The sequence below is a fragment of the Eriocheir sinensis genome, chromosome 59 (genome assembly GCF_024679095.1).
Source record: "Eriocheir sinensis breed Jianghai 21 chromosome 59, ASM2467909v1, whole genome shotgun sequence".
In the NCBI taxonomy this organism is placed as follows: domain Eukaryota; kingdom Metazoa; phylum Arthropoda; class Malacostraca; order Decapoda; family Varunidae; genus Eriocheir; species Eriocheir sinensis.
Genome location: NC_066567.1, coordinates 8540617 through 8555616, shown reverse-complemented (window position 1 = coordinate 8555616; position 15000 = coordinate 8540617). Strand labels below are relative to the sequence as shown.

General features: G+C 38.7%; 1 protein-coding gene across 1 annotated transcript in view; it reads right to left on the bottom strand.

Annotated features, from left to right (window-relative positions):
* Positions 1-6463, bottom strand: part of LOC126985535 (zwei Ig domain protein zig-8-like) — a 97908-nt gene extending 91445 nt beyond the window's left edge. The window contains exon 1 of the mRNA XM_050840581.1: positions 5750-6463. The gene's annotated coding sequence lies outside the window, so the exon portion shown is untranslated. The remainder of the gene's footprint in view (positions 1-5749) is intronic.
* Positions 6464-15000: the final 8537 nt, after the last annotated feature.

The window sequence follows — 15000 nt, the reverse complement described above, 5'->3', positions numbered from 1 at the left end:
GAAGAAAAAAAAAGAGAACGAAATGCGAAAGAGAAATACAATAGCGGCGTTGGTATGGATTCGCTCCCTGTGCTTCAAACGGAAAAGAATAGGAAATAAAAAGATGAAATGAGAAAGATTTTTAAATAGAAAAATTATGGAATCAGACAGATGAAAGTATAGAGAAAAAAATGACATTACAAAGATGAAAAAAAATGAAAAAAAGATTAAATGACAAAGATGAAAGTATAGAAAAAGATTAAATTACAAAGATGAAAAAATTGTAAAAAAGATTAAATTACAAAGATGAAAAAAATATAAAAAGATTAAATTAGGAAGATGAAAGTATAGAAAAAGATTAAATTACAAAGATGAAAGAAGAGAAAAAAAGGTGAAATTACAGATTGAAAAGTAGAAAAGGATTAAACTACAAAGATGAAAGAATAAAAAGAAAAGGATGAAATTACCAAAGCACAAAGGACGTAATAAAAAAAGGTACAGAAATTTAAGGTGAGAATTAATGTTTTCTCCTTTTTCATCCAACCTCTCGGAAAAAGAAAAAGAAAATAAACCAAAACCAAAAGCGAAAGGATACAGTCAAGTGCAAAATATATATTCACTTTCAACCTCTCAGAAGAAAAGGAAGAAAATAAATCAAAAACCAAAAACCAAAAAAATACAAGCTAATGAAAAAGAAAAATGAGGTAGCAAAGAACACTACCATCACCATCACCACCACCTTCATCATCATCACTTTCATACAGCAAAGTGGGCCAAGACGTATAAGGAGGAGGAATTCGCTCTTACGTGCTAGTGCGGGATTTGGGGAAGGAGTGGAACGTAAAGAAAGGAAGATTAAGAGGAGGTGGAGGACCAAGCAAAAGGTTAGAGGTTGGAAGGGGCCAATGCACGGTGATGACGAATAGTGTGGGAGTATTGTTACGTGAGAAAGAAAGATTAGAGGAAGTTCTGGGAAGTATAGAAAATAAAAAGAGATACAAACACATAGAAAAGGAATTACGTTTGAGGTTATAGGATCAAGAAAGTGTGAAGATTAATATAGTAAAAGAAAATAGTGTGAAAGTATTGTTACGTGAGAATGAAAGATTAGAGAAGTAGAGAGAAGTAAGGAAAGAATGAACAAGAGCTATAAAACCATAAAATAATAGCTGTTGATGGTTATAGATTAAAATGAATGGTGTTAAGATCAATATAGAGAAAGAATATTGTATTACATGAGACTGAAATATTGGAGAAGTTGAGGAAAGTAAAGAAAGGAAGAACAAGAGATACAAGACCATAGAAAAATTGTTAAATCAAGGGTTATAGATCAGCATAGAAAAAGAATCTTGTGTTAGTCATTTTACGTGGAATTGAAAGGTTGGAGAAGTAGAGAGAAGTAATGAAAGGAATAATAAGAGATATGAAACCATAGAAAAACAGTTAAGTCAAGGGTAATATATAAAGATGAAGATAGAAAGATAATATTTTCCTAGTGTAGTCATGTGACGCTAAATGGGTTCAGAAAAAAGTGAGAAGCAGAGAAAGGTAGAATGTGAGATAGAAAAACATAGAAAAATAGTTAAGTCAAGTGTTATGGATTAGAGGTGTTAAGAACAATACAGAGAAAGAATATTGTGTTTGTAGAGTTTCGTGATGCTAACAGGATTGCAGAAATAGTGAGAAGTAAAGAAAGAAAAGACAAGCGGTACAAAATCACAAGGACCCAATAGATATAGCTCAAAAAAGGTGTAAAAATTAAGACAGAGATAGAATGTTGTTTGAGTATCTGAAGGAGTCGGGGAAGGAGTGGAAAGAGAAGAAAGGAAAGCTAAGACATAAAGTACAAGGCAGCATTAGTTAAGTCGAAGATTGGAGCTCCAGGTAAGAGATTAAGACGACTAAGAGATCCAATCCTCGTATTAGACTCAAACACCTGTCTTCAGAGCTCCCTCCCTTCCCCCACACCCACTTAAGGCTTCAATTGGCACTGTATTATAGAATTAGAGTAAGGTAGTCATCGTTAAGGTTCATATCCCGCTTCTAAAATGGTGGATGATGGAGCTGAATATGGATAAACGAGAAATAAGGGTTTTAAGTTAATGTGAAGAGAGATAAAGAAAAGAAGAGATGGTTGAATGATTGAGAACAGAGAGAGAGAGAGAGAGAGAGAGAGAGAGAGAGAGAGAGAGAGAGAGAGAGAGAGAGAGAGAGAGAGAGAGAGAGAGAGAGAGAGAGAGAGAGAGAGAGAGAGTTTTAAGTTAATATGAAGAGAAATAAAGAAAAGAAGAGATGGTTGAGTGATTGATAACATGAAGGAAAATGAAATGCTGGTTGAAATGTTTTAAAATAGTGTCTGAAGGAACTGAATATGGATAAACGAGAAATAGTGGTTTTAAGTTAATAGGAAGAGAAATAAACAAAAGAGGAGATGGTTGAGTGATTGATAACATGAAGGAAAATGAAATGCTGGTTGAAATGTTTTAAAATAGTGTCTGAAGGAACTGAATATGGATAAACGAGAAATAGTGGTTTTAAGTTAACATGAACAGGAATAAAGAATAGAAGAGATGGTTGAGCGGTTGAGAACATGAAGGGAAATGAAATGCTGGTTGAAAAGTTTTAAAATAGTGTCTGAAGGAACTGATTATGGATAAATGAAAAATAGTGGTTTTAAATTAATATGAACAGGAGTAAAGAAGAAAAAGGATGAATGAGCGGTTGAGAACATGAAGGAGAATGAAATTCTGCTTGAAAGAACTGAACATGGGGTAAACGAAAAATGAAAAATAGCGGTTTAAGTTAATGTGATCAAGAATAAAGAAAAGAAGTGAAGAATTACAGACTGAGAACATGAAGGAAAACGAATTGATGGTTGAAGAAATAGAAAAGAAATGATTGTTGAAAACTTACAAGCGTGAATGAAAAAAAAGAAATGACGGTTGAAAAATTATACAAACATGAATACAGAATTACTACCAACGAATCGAAAACAGGAAAAACAGACAACCAAAACCAAAAAAAAAAGATCAAGCATAAAATTAAGTAAAACAACCGAATCGAAAGAAAAAAAAACAATACTAATAAGTGAGAGAAAGGAAAATCAAACAATAATATAAAACAAAATACAGAAATGAACCGACGCACGTGTTTGCTTTGACCCGCGAGACGAGGACGAGACAAAAGCTCTGTCGAGGTTAATTCAATTCCTTTCACTTCGGATCCAAGTCTCTCGCCGTCATGTTTTTCCCCGGCATTAATTTATTGGAAACCGAACGTAATCCCAATAGCGTCCCCCTCCTCCTGAACCAAATAAAAGGCGAATTCTCATATTTATGCAAAGGAGCGTTAAGGAAAATAATATGCACAAAATAAAAAGAAGACAATAAAAATGAAGATAATAAAGATAAAGATAAGACAAAAACTATAATCCCCCAAAATATCAAAGAGAAATTAGAACGAAAAAGAGACACATAGAACATTAAAACACATTAAAGAAACCATACAGGAAAAAAAAGGAAACTGAATCTGTTGTAAAAAATGATAATAATAATGAGAGAAAAACAAAAATCCTCCAAAATAGCAAAGAGAAATTAGAAGGAAAAAGAGACACAAAGAACAAAAAAACATTAAAGAAACAATACCTAAAAAAAAAAGGAAACTGAATCCAAAAAATAGTAATAATAATGAGAAAAACAAAAATCTTCCAAAATAGCGAAAAGAAAATAGGAGAAAAAAGATACAATGAAAAAAAAACATTAATTAACCGTACCTAAATAAAACGAAAACTAGAATTATTATAGAAAAAATGCTTATAAAGAATAGTGGAAAAGGGAAACTGAAATCATCCCAAATAGCGAAGAGAACATAGAAGGAATAAGAGACACAAAGAACAAAAAAAAAACATAAAAAAAACATGTGAAAAAAGCAAACTAGATAAATTATTAAAAAAATGGTGATAAGTAATAATGAAAGAGAGAAACAACAATCATCCCAAATAGCGAAGGGAAGATAGAAGGAAAAGAGACACACAGAACAACAAAAAAAAACATTAAAAAACATATGTGAAAGAAAAACTAGATAAATTATAAAAAAATGGTGATAAGTAATAATGAAAGAGAGAAAATAGAATCCTCCATAACAGCAAAGAAGAAATAATAGAAATAAAAATGGCACACAGAGCAACAAAAAAGAAGAAGTACTAAAAACCGTACGTTTAAAAAAAAAAACTAAAAGCTATCATAAAAAATTGCTTAAAGGAAGAAAAAAAAACAGAATCTAAAAACACAGAAAACACCAAACAATAAATAAAACAGAAATAAAAGCCGAACAAAAAAACGAAATAAAAGCAAAACAATAAAACCAGGAAAAACAAAAAACACACAATGCAAAAAATAAAATCAAACGCCATCTCCCAAAAATAGATTAGTCATTCATAAAAACGAAGGGAAAGAAAACGGGGGAAAGGAGTTGTTATCCTTGCTGAGTGGCCAGGCAGGGTGTACCGTAAATCAAGCCGGCCCTGGAAACTGCTTAACGCCTTGAAAACTGCCTGCTGTGTGTGTGTGTGTGTGTGTGTGTGTGTGTGTGTGTGTGTGTGTGTGTGTGCGTAGTTAGTCTCTCTGTATATCGTTTCAATTTGTGCCTTTGTCCCGCCTGTGTGTGTCTGTGTGTGTGTGTGTGTGTGTGTGTGTGTGTGTGTGTGTGTGTGTGTGTGTGTGTGTGTGTGTGTGTGTGTGTGTATTTTGGAATGAGCGTGGTTTCGTCTGTCTGTGTGAACGTTCTCTTTGCATGCACCTTCATTAGATTGTGTGTGTATGTATGTACGTGTGTATGTATGTATGTATGTAAGTATGTGTGTATGTATGTATGTATGATTTTGCATGTGTCTTTCTCCTCATAATTTTCTTTTTTGATCGAAATAATGAAGAGAGAGAGAGAGAGAGAGAGAGAGAGAGAGAGAGAGAGAGAGAGAGAGAGAGAGAGAGAGAGAGAGAGAGAGAGAGAGAGTGCGTTTCCAAAATCAATATCAGGAAACTTTAAGACAGACAAACGACTTGGATCTTCGTGGGTGCGTGATTCCATTAAAACACACACACGCACACGCACACACACACACACACACACACACACACACACACACACACACACACACACACACACACACACAGAAGTCAATGATAAAAAGAAAAATCATTTGCGATTGTGTATGACAAAAAAAGAATTCGCACGCATTTTCATTCGCACGGCTGAGCAGAATAAAAAAAAACAGCATAGACATTTCCTCTTGAATTTTGGACGTGTCTCAAGCAGTCTTAGTTTTTTTTTTTTTTTCTCTCGTTTAACTCATGGAAAGGAAAAGGAAAATGAGGAAGAGAAAAAAAATAAGTGGTCACGTGCAGGGAAGTTAAGAGATTGAGAGAAAAAGAAGGATTGGAGATGGAGGTGAAGGTGATGATGGAGGTGGTGGTGGCGACACGTACAAAGAAGTTAAGAGATTGCGAGAAAAAGAGAGATTGGAGGTGGTGATGGTGGTGATAGTGGTGGTGATGGTCGTGATGATAGTGGTGTTATTAATGGTGGTGGTGATGGTGACACGTACAAGGACATTCAAACACTTAAGAGAAAAAGAAAAATTGGAGGTGAAAGTGGAGTTGATAGATGCGGTGGTGATGGTGATCGTGGTGGTGGTGGTGGAGAAAAGCAGTCGAAAAAAATATATATACAAAACTATTTCTAATTAAACAACAAACATTTATTTTACCCTCACCTGTACTACAATAACGTCGAGGCCGGTGTCACCTGCACAGGTATTCGCAATAATTAGTCAGTAATACAATCGTGGATATACATTTGTTCAGGTATTGCTGGTATTACTTTTTTTCTTCTTCCTTTTTCAATCAATAAACTGCATCCAAGATTTCTCCCGCACAGTTTCAGGAATTATAACTTTTCAGGATCACACCTTTTTTTATCTTCGAACTTAAAAAAAGCGATGAAAAAGTTTGTTAGTGTGTTTTTTTCTGAGTTTTTTTTTCTTGAAGTATCAGATCTTATTTTCCTGTATGTTTTTTTCTCTTACTATTAATACTTCTTGGCGTGTAGTAAATATAAGAAGAAAATTCGATGAGAAAGTTCGAATTCGTTTGTTTTTCTAAGATTTTTTTCTCCTCGAAGTCTTATTTATCCTTTTCCTTTATGTTTTTACTCCTGTCATTGTTTCTCTTCGTGATGATCAAGAGGTCGCAAGTAAAACGTAAAAACAAAAGTCAATGAAAAAGTTCGTATTCGTAAAATTTTCCGAGTTCTTTCTTCGAGGTATCAGATATTATTTTCCTATATGTCTTTACTCTGATTATTACTTCTTGGCGTGAGAGTCGAGAGGCCGGGAGAGAATGTGAGAGCAAAAGTCGCGTGTGACGAAACCGACCGACCGCCCGTCACGAAAGAGCCACACAGCGCAACACATCCGCCCTCCACCATTGACCAGACCGCACTGAACGCTCTCTGGCGGCTTCCCTTTGCACCACCACCACCACCTTCACCACCACCACCACCTTCACCTCGCCTCATGGTTGCCAACATTCCTGCATGGCATCAACAGGAGTGCCAATGTTTATGAGACTTTAGTAATATAATTTTTTCGTGTTTTTTGGGGGTCATTTTCGGGATTTGGTTGTGTTTGTTTGATGTTTGTGGAGTGGTTGGGGGGCTCGTGTGTGTGTGTGTGTGTGTGTGTGTGTGTGTGTGTGTGTGTGTTCTTCATGGTGGGTGTTGAGTGGCACTAGTGAAAGATTTTTATTTGTATTTGTTTATTCATTTATTTATTTATTTATTTATTTTGTGTGTTTGCGCATCATCCTGTCTCCCAGCTTTTTCCTATTTCTATTTTCAACTATTCTTTCTTGTTTAAATTTTCCTTCCTCTCTCTTCACCTGTCTTGCCCTCTGTATTCCTTTTTTTCTTTGTTCTCTCCAACACTTCTTCTATTTCTCTTTGTTCCATTCTTTCTTTTTTCTTCTCTTTCCTCCCCTTTGCTTCCTCTCCCTTTTTCTCTTCTTCCTCCTCGTGTTTTCTTTCCCCTCACTTTTATTGTTTTCTCCTTCCTACTTTTCCTTTTTTTCTTCTTTTTCTAACGCTTTCCCTATTTCTATTATCCTGTCCCTCTCTTTTTCTCCTCTTTCTCGTCCTTTACATTTCTTATCCTTTTTTTCTTTATACTTTTCTTCCTCTTTTCCTTTTCTCGTTTTCTACTTTACCTCTTTTTTCATTTACATTTCCTATTTTTCTTATTTTTCTCATTTTCTCTCCTCTCCTTTCTTTTTCTTTTACTCGCCTTTTTCTTTCACTTTCTGCATGATCTTGTTCGGACTCTTTTTTCTTCATTTTCAACTCTTCTTCATCTTTTACTTTCTATCTCTTATTTTTTTTACCTCCTTTCTTTCTCTCCTCTACTTTCCTTCATTTTCTTTTGCATCACTTAATTTTACCTTTCTTTTTCTCTCCCTCCCTCCCTCTCTCTCTATCTCTCTCCGCTCTCTCCCCCTCTAGCTTCTCCCTCCCTTCCTCTCTCCCTCACTCTCCACCTCCTCCTCCTCCTCTCCATCTTTCTCCACCGCTTCCTAAATTCTGTTACGTTCCGCTACGCTGCGTTACGTTAAAAGCTAAGTAACGTTACGGTGAGATGTGTTGCGATAGACCCTGATGTGTATGTTCCGTGTGTTACTTGTGTTAGGTCCGTGTGTTAGTGGTGTTGCTGTTTTTAGTGTTGTGCTGCGTGAGGTTAAGGTTGGTATCATAAAACACTTTCGCTTCTCACATCGGCTATTTCTAAAGGTCAAAGAGGGGGTCAGTCGGGTTCTAATGAGTGTTTCTTCAGGTTCACGGTACAGAAGAAGGGTCAGACTACCACCAGGGTCATAAAACTACCCCTGGAAAATCCACAAACTCCTATGAAAGGCTTGTCAAATATGTGTTCTTGGGTTCATGTTACAGAGGAAGGGTCAAACTACCACCAGGGTCATAAAACTACCCCTGGAAAAGCCACAAACTCCTATGAAAGGCTTGTCAAATATGTGTTCTTGGGTTCATGTTACAGAGGAAGGGTCAGACTACCACCAGGGTCATAAAACTACCCCTGGAAATGCCCAAAACTCCTACGAAAGCCTTGTCAAGTATGTGTTCTTGGGCGGCGAAATGGCTTGTAATACGACTCTTTAAGGTTTTGGGGGTGTTTTTTTGTTGTGGTTTTATGTTGCACGGATGAGTTTGTTTTTTGTTCAGCTGTGTTTAGTGTGCTGGTTTGGGCTTTTGTGTTGCGTGAGGTTAATTTTCTGTGTTGTATGTTATGGTTTTGAGTTTCATGCATAATTTTGTTGATATTTTTTCCTGTATTGTGTGTTGCAAAGTGTTTCTTCGTGTTGCTTTGATTTGGACTTCCATTTGTGTTGTGTATTGTGATTCTTTGTTGCATATGTGATTTGTTTCTGGTTTTGTTGTGTTTCTTTGCGTTGTTTTGATTTTTTTTTTCTTTTTTTTACTTCTAAGCCCGTAGCGCCGATAGCCTTTCTTCAGGGGCCTGGTGGTTGGCAATGGTCCAAGCCCGTCATGGCGCAGGCATTTTTTTTTATAGTGTCGCCAGTTATGCTTGGCTCATGCTGCCCCCCGAAACTCATTCTTGATTCACGTGGACGGTTTCTTCTAGAGTCCGGGTTGATGGGTGGTCTTCTGGACAGCATGTGGGTAGTCTTAGGCCACTCGGCGGTGACTGAAAAATCCCAGGTGGTAGCGTGGTGAATATGTGTCCCGTACGCTAACCACTCAGCCACCGCCTACCTTTATCCGTTTTTGTGTTGCAGTGAAGATATTGGTGAGGCTTTGGTGTGTTGCATCTACCTTTGTGTTCCATCAGAGGACATTTTCTTCATTTACTTGTTTTTCTATTGTGTTTCTTTGGCATTATTTGTGTTTTTTTGTGTGTGTGTTTTTTTCACGTTTTTTGTGTTCTTTAAATTATTGTGTTGTAAGTCTAATTAGTGTTTCTTTCTTTATGTTTTTTACTTATAACTTCGGTGTTGCTTAAAGTTACGAGTCTTACACACACACACACACACACACACACACACACACACACACACACACACACACACACACAAACATACACACGAGCCCTCCCCCCCCCCCGACACACACATACCCCCTCCACCCCTCCTCCCCCTCACAACCACCCTTCCACCACCTTCCTCCACCCCCCTCTCCACCTCCCTCCTGCTCCTCCTCCTCCTCCTCCCTTCCTTCTCCCCCCCCCCCCCACACACGCAAGCTCACAAATATACGGCAACAAACAGAGGCAAGAAAAAGAGAAGAGGAAAAAATCTTCTCCAACAATTAAGTTCTTTCCTCCCGAGGGCCAAAGCGCAAGGCGGACCTGGGAGTTATTTTTCAGTCCCCCTTTTTTACCCGGCGACTTTTTTTACATCGGACTTTTTTTCCCGACCTACGCGGCGCGCTTCGACGCATCAAATGAGCTGCTTCATCACGGCCAAGGGAGAGAGAGAGAGAGAGAGAGAGAGAGAGAGAGAGAGAGAGAGAGAGAGAGAGAGAGAGAGAGAGAGATCCTAACTCTTCTTTCTTTCTCTCCTTCTCTTCTTTCTCTTTCTCTCAGTCTTCTGGTTTTCCTTCTCTTCCTTTTCTTCCCCTCTTCCTCTTCCCTTCCTCTCAATTTTATTTTTTTTATTTTTCTTTCCTCTTTTCTTCCTCTCCTCCTCTTTTTCCTTTTCCTTGCTCAAGACTAACCAGCCTCCTCTTCCTTTCCCTCACTTCCTCTTTATTTTCTTCCTCTTCCTCTTCTTCCTCCTCTTCCACTCTCCTCTCATCCTCCCTCACGTATTCTCAACCTCCTCTCCTCCCCCTCACATCCTCTTTCTTCTCTCTTCTTCCTCTTCCTCTTCCTCTTCCTCTTGTCTTGTCACCTTTACAACCTCTTTCCTGCCTCTTATCGTCACCCTCTTTCCTTTATGTCGCTGCCTCTTCCTCCTCCTCTTCCTCCTCCTCCTCCTCCTCCTCCTCCTCCTCCTCCTCCTCCTCTTCACATGTACTCTCTCCTTCATTACTTTTTTTTTCTTTTTTGGTCCAATTTTCTTTTTTTCTTTTTTCTGAGAGAGAGAGAGAGAGAGAGAGAGAGAGAGAGAGAGAGAGAGAGAGAGAGAGAGAGAGAGAGAGAGAGAGAGAGAGAGAGAGAGAGAGAGAGAGAGAGATGAAACTGGAGGTAGGAGAAGAAATACTAAAGGATAGAGGAAAAAAAACTGGAGAGAAGGAGATAAAATGGAAAGAAAGTTAAGGGAGAAGGAGAAAATGAAAAGGAAGGAGGGAATATAGGAAGGGAAGAAGTTGAAATTGAAAGGAACGAGGGAAGAGATGGACGAGAAGAGGAAAACGTCAAAGGAAGAAAGGAGAAAAAGAGGAGTAGGAATGAAAAGAGAAAGATGGAAGAGGAAAAAATGAAAAGGGAATGAGTAGAAGAAATGCGCAGGGAAGGAAGAGAAAAATAGAGGAGGAAGAAATGGAGAAGGAAGGAAGATAAAAGAAAATGGAGAGAGAAAGAAGGAGGGAGAAGAAAAATAAGAGACAGGGAGAAGAAATGGGCAAGGAAGGAAGAGAAAAAAAATAGAGGAGGAAGAAATGGAGGAGAAAGGAAGATAAAAAATGAAGAGAGAAAGAAGGAGGGAGAAGAAAATATAAGAGAGAGGGAGATGAAATGGACAGGGAAGGAAAATAAAAAAGGAAAGAGATAAAGGGAGAGGGAGAAGTGAAAATAAGAGGGGGGAAACAGAAATGGACAAGGAAGAAAGATTAAAAAAATACAGAGATAAAAAAAGATTGAGAAGAAAAAACTGAGGGAGAATAAACAGAGGGAGAGAAATCGTGCTGAGGAAAGAAAGGGAGCTTGATGAGTGAGGGAGGGAAGGAGGGAGGGAGGAGAAGGGAGAGAAAACCGTAATAGGTACTAATGAAGGTCAGAGTCATTAACCTTTCCTGCCTTACCTGGATGGAGAGGTAAGGGAGGGAGGGAGAGAGGGAGGGAAGGGAGTAATAATACACCTTTCTCCTCATCACTTTCTTGTTTTTTTTACTGCTGATGAGTCTGGTGATTGTTGTTGTTGTTGTTGTTGTTGTTGTTGTTGTCGTTTATGTTGTGTTTTTCTTTCTTTCTTTCTTCTTCTTCTTCTTCATCGTCTTCTTCTTCTTTTTCTTCTTCTTCTTCTTCATCTTCTTCTTCTCCTTCTTCTTCTTCTTCTTCTTCTTCTTCTTCACCATATTTTTTTGTAGGTCTGGCCACTGCTACCAATACTAACACTAACACTAATTCTAATACTAATACAAATACTACTGCTACTACACTAAATCCTGTACACCATTTCCATTTCTTACCACAAATAGTAGTGATTGTAGTAGTTGCAGTAGTAGTAGTAGTAGTAGTAGTAGTAGTAGTAGAGAAACTGTAGAATTCTCGGTATCATTTCCAACCGTACCCTGTTCATCATCTCTTCCTCCTCTTCTTCTTCTCCTTTCCTCTTCCTCTTCCTCTGCTTCTGCCCTCCTGACCCCCCTCCCCGCCCCCCCCCCCTCAGCCTCCCCGTCCAAGATTTATTGAGTCTCTCGCCGCCTTTTTGAGGGCTCGTCTGACTCGGCCGAGATTAAAACATAAATTCAGGCGCTTTCTTCTGCAGTCAAGGAGGAGGCGGAGTTCACTGTGTTGACCTTGGGAGCCGCTCGTAACCCCGGCGTCCCGTTTTCTGTTGTTTATTATAGGTTGTTTGTTGTTTGTGTCTTGTTTATGGTATTGTTTGTAATGTGTTGTTTGTTTGTTTTTTGTTTAAGTTGTTGTTCTCCTTTTGATTATTCTCTTTTCTCCTCTTTCTTTATTCCCCTCTTACCCTTTCTCCCCTTTTTATCCTTCCCATCTTCTCTCTTTCTTTCTTCTTCCTTCCTTCCTTCTCCATATTCATCTATCTTCTTTTCTCTGGTTAGCTATTGTTTGTGTCATTATTTAGCTTTCGTCCTTTGATATTTGCTTTATTCTTCTTTCCTTTTAGCTTTTTTTTCTTTTCTCTTTCATTTTTAACTTCACTTTTTAGCTTTTTTTATCTCCTAATTGCTGAACGTATCTCTTGTTTAGTTTCCCTTCCTTTGATTGTTGCTTTTTCTTGATTTATTCTTTGCTTGTCTCTTTCGTTTAATTGATTAGCTGCCTCTTATTCCACCCTTTTTTATTGTTTTTTTGTTGTTTATCTTTCTTAAGTCATTTGCGTTCCTTCCCCTTTGGTTGTCTTTTTTTCTCCTTGTTTTCTTTTGTATTCTTTTGGTTGTTTAATGTTTATCTTTCCTCAACTCCTTACTTTCCTTTTCTTTGATTCTCACCTTTCTCCATATTTTCGTATCTTTAATATGGACAGCAAAAAGGAAATGATCTAGAATGTAAACCAAGAAGAAGAAGAAAAAGAAGAAGAAGAAGAAGAAGAAGAAGAAGAAGAAGAAGAAGAAGAAGAGGAAGAAGAAGACAAGAAGAAGAAGAAGAAAAAAAGAAGAAGAAGAAGAAGAAGAAAAGAAGAAGAAGAAGAAAAGAAGAAGAAGAAGAAGAAGAAGAAAAAGATGATGAAGAAGTAGACAAAGAGAAGAAGAAGAAAAAAGAAGAAACAGAAGAACAAGAGCTAGATGAAGAAGCATATGTATTTTTTTTCCCCTTCAGCAAAACTCGAGACTGGAAAACAAAAACAAAAAAATGGGTCGAAATAAGAAGCCCATCTACGCGTGATCATTAAAGTTGAAAAAAACGGCTTGAAAGGGAAGAAAAGAGTAGAGCCTTAATTGGGTCAACAACAACTAATTACGGGTAAAAAGAGATCGACTACTCGGGGTTCAAGTACCACTCTTTGGGCTTCCTCCTCTACCCTCTCTTCCTCCTCCTCTTCCTCTCTTTTGAAGCTCCTTTTAGCCTCCTTCTCCAGCCCTCCCTACCCTCTTTTGAAACCACTTAATTATCTTCTTTTCCCCTTTTCATCTTCACCTCATTGCCTCCTCCTTTTCATTCCCCGTTTCCCTTTTCTCTTCCTTTTTTCTTCTCCCCATCCTCTCCTCTCTCTTCGAACTACCTAATTATCCTCTTCTCCCCTCTTCATCTTCACCCTACTGCCTCCTCTTTTCATTCCCCACTTCCCCTTTCTCCCCTTTTTTCTCCTTCCCATCATCTCTCTTTCCATCACCTCCTTTCCTTTTTCCTTCCTTCTCCATATTCTTTTATTTTCCTTGCTTTGTTATTTTTTCTTACATTATTTTCATATCCTCCCTTGCTTTCTTCATCCCCTCCCTTCTCTCCTCCCCTCAATCATTTCTCCCTTCCCTCCTCCCTTCTGTACCCTTCATTCTTCCTCTTCTTCCTCTTCCTCCTCCTCCTCAGTAACCTCTTTCCCTGTGACCCCTTTTAACACAGTACCTTTTGGCATCTTCTCTTGGCAGTCTCAAGGAACCATAAATTACGGGCATTAGAAAATCGAGCAAAGGAGAAAATTATCCAAACGGCGCCTTGCTACTGTGCCTCATCTCCGCATCATCGAGTTTTAGAGTTTATACGAAGAAGCACAGTATGGTGTATCACGCTATATATCTCCTTCTCTGGTTGACTTTTGGTTCTCGTAAAATTTGATAGTTACGACTCGTCACCTCAGCTACTCGTCAACAAGGGCGTCGCTAATTAATGGGGCCGTTAGCGAAGGTACTTGGTGACGGCGTGGGCGCGGAGGGTCGTCAAAGTACCGGACTCACCTTTAGTATGATCGAGGGAAAGGGGAATGAACGAAGGCAAGCGAGAGCGAAAGTCTGACCCCATATTCCCAAACGGTTCGACTCTTTAGTACATTTTTTTTGACAGTAAAGGAAGCAGCTCAAGGGCAAAATAATCATTAATGAGAAAAGACACCGTTAATCACTGCCCCTATGAAAAGAGTTGCCAAAAGAGAGGTCAATTTCGGGAGGAGAAGTGTCTAGATAATCTATTTCAAGAGGCCCTCGTAGATGTTGTAGGGATTTCCATGGGTGGCCTCAGATCTCTGGCGGTAGGTTTGCAAGATTTCTACTCCTCTCCTCCTGGGTTTGCAAGATTTCTACTCCTCTCCTCATGGGTTTGCAAGATTTCTACCCCTCTCCTCCTGGGTTTGCAAGATTTATATTCCTCTCCTCCTGGGTTTGCAAGATTTCTACTCCTCTCCTCCTGGGTTTGCAAGATTTCTACTCCTCTCCTCCTGGGTTTGCAAGATTTATACTCCTCTCCTCCTGGGTTTGCAAGATTTCTACTAATCTCCTCCTGGGTTTGCAAGATTTATACTCCTCTCCTCCTGGGTTTGCAAGATTTCTCCTCTCCTCCTGGGTTTGCAAGATTTATACTCCTCTCCTCCTGGGTTTGCAAGATTTATACTCCTCTCCTCCTGGGTTTGCAAGATTTCTACTCCTCTCCTCCTGGGTTTGCAAGATTTATACTCCTCTCCTCCTGGGTTTGCAAGATTTCTACTCCTCTCCTCCTGGGTTTGCAAGATTTATACTCCTCTCCTCCTGGGTTTGCAAGATTTATACTCCTCTCCTCCTGGGTTTGCAAGATTTATACTCCTCTCCTCCTGGGTTTGCAAGATTTATACTCCTCTCCTCCTGGGTTTGCAAGATTTCTACTCCTCTCTTCCCGAAACTGACTGTCTTTTGGCCACTTCGAGAGACTATATAGGGACAGTGATTAGCGAGCTTTTATTTTTCAGTATTTTGTGTTATTCATTTATTTATGTACTTATTTATTTTGCTCTTAAACTCCTTCCTTTACTGTAAAAAAAAAGGGAACAGGTAAATCACTCTTGAGAACCCGACACCTCTTTTCTGCGGCCTACAAAGATCATCGCTACAAGAGTCCGAGGCGTTAGGGAATTCTTGTGATATTCTCAGACGGTTCCATATTCAACATCAACTATTTCCAAAGGCCGA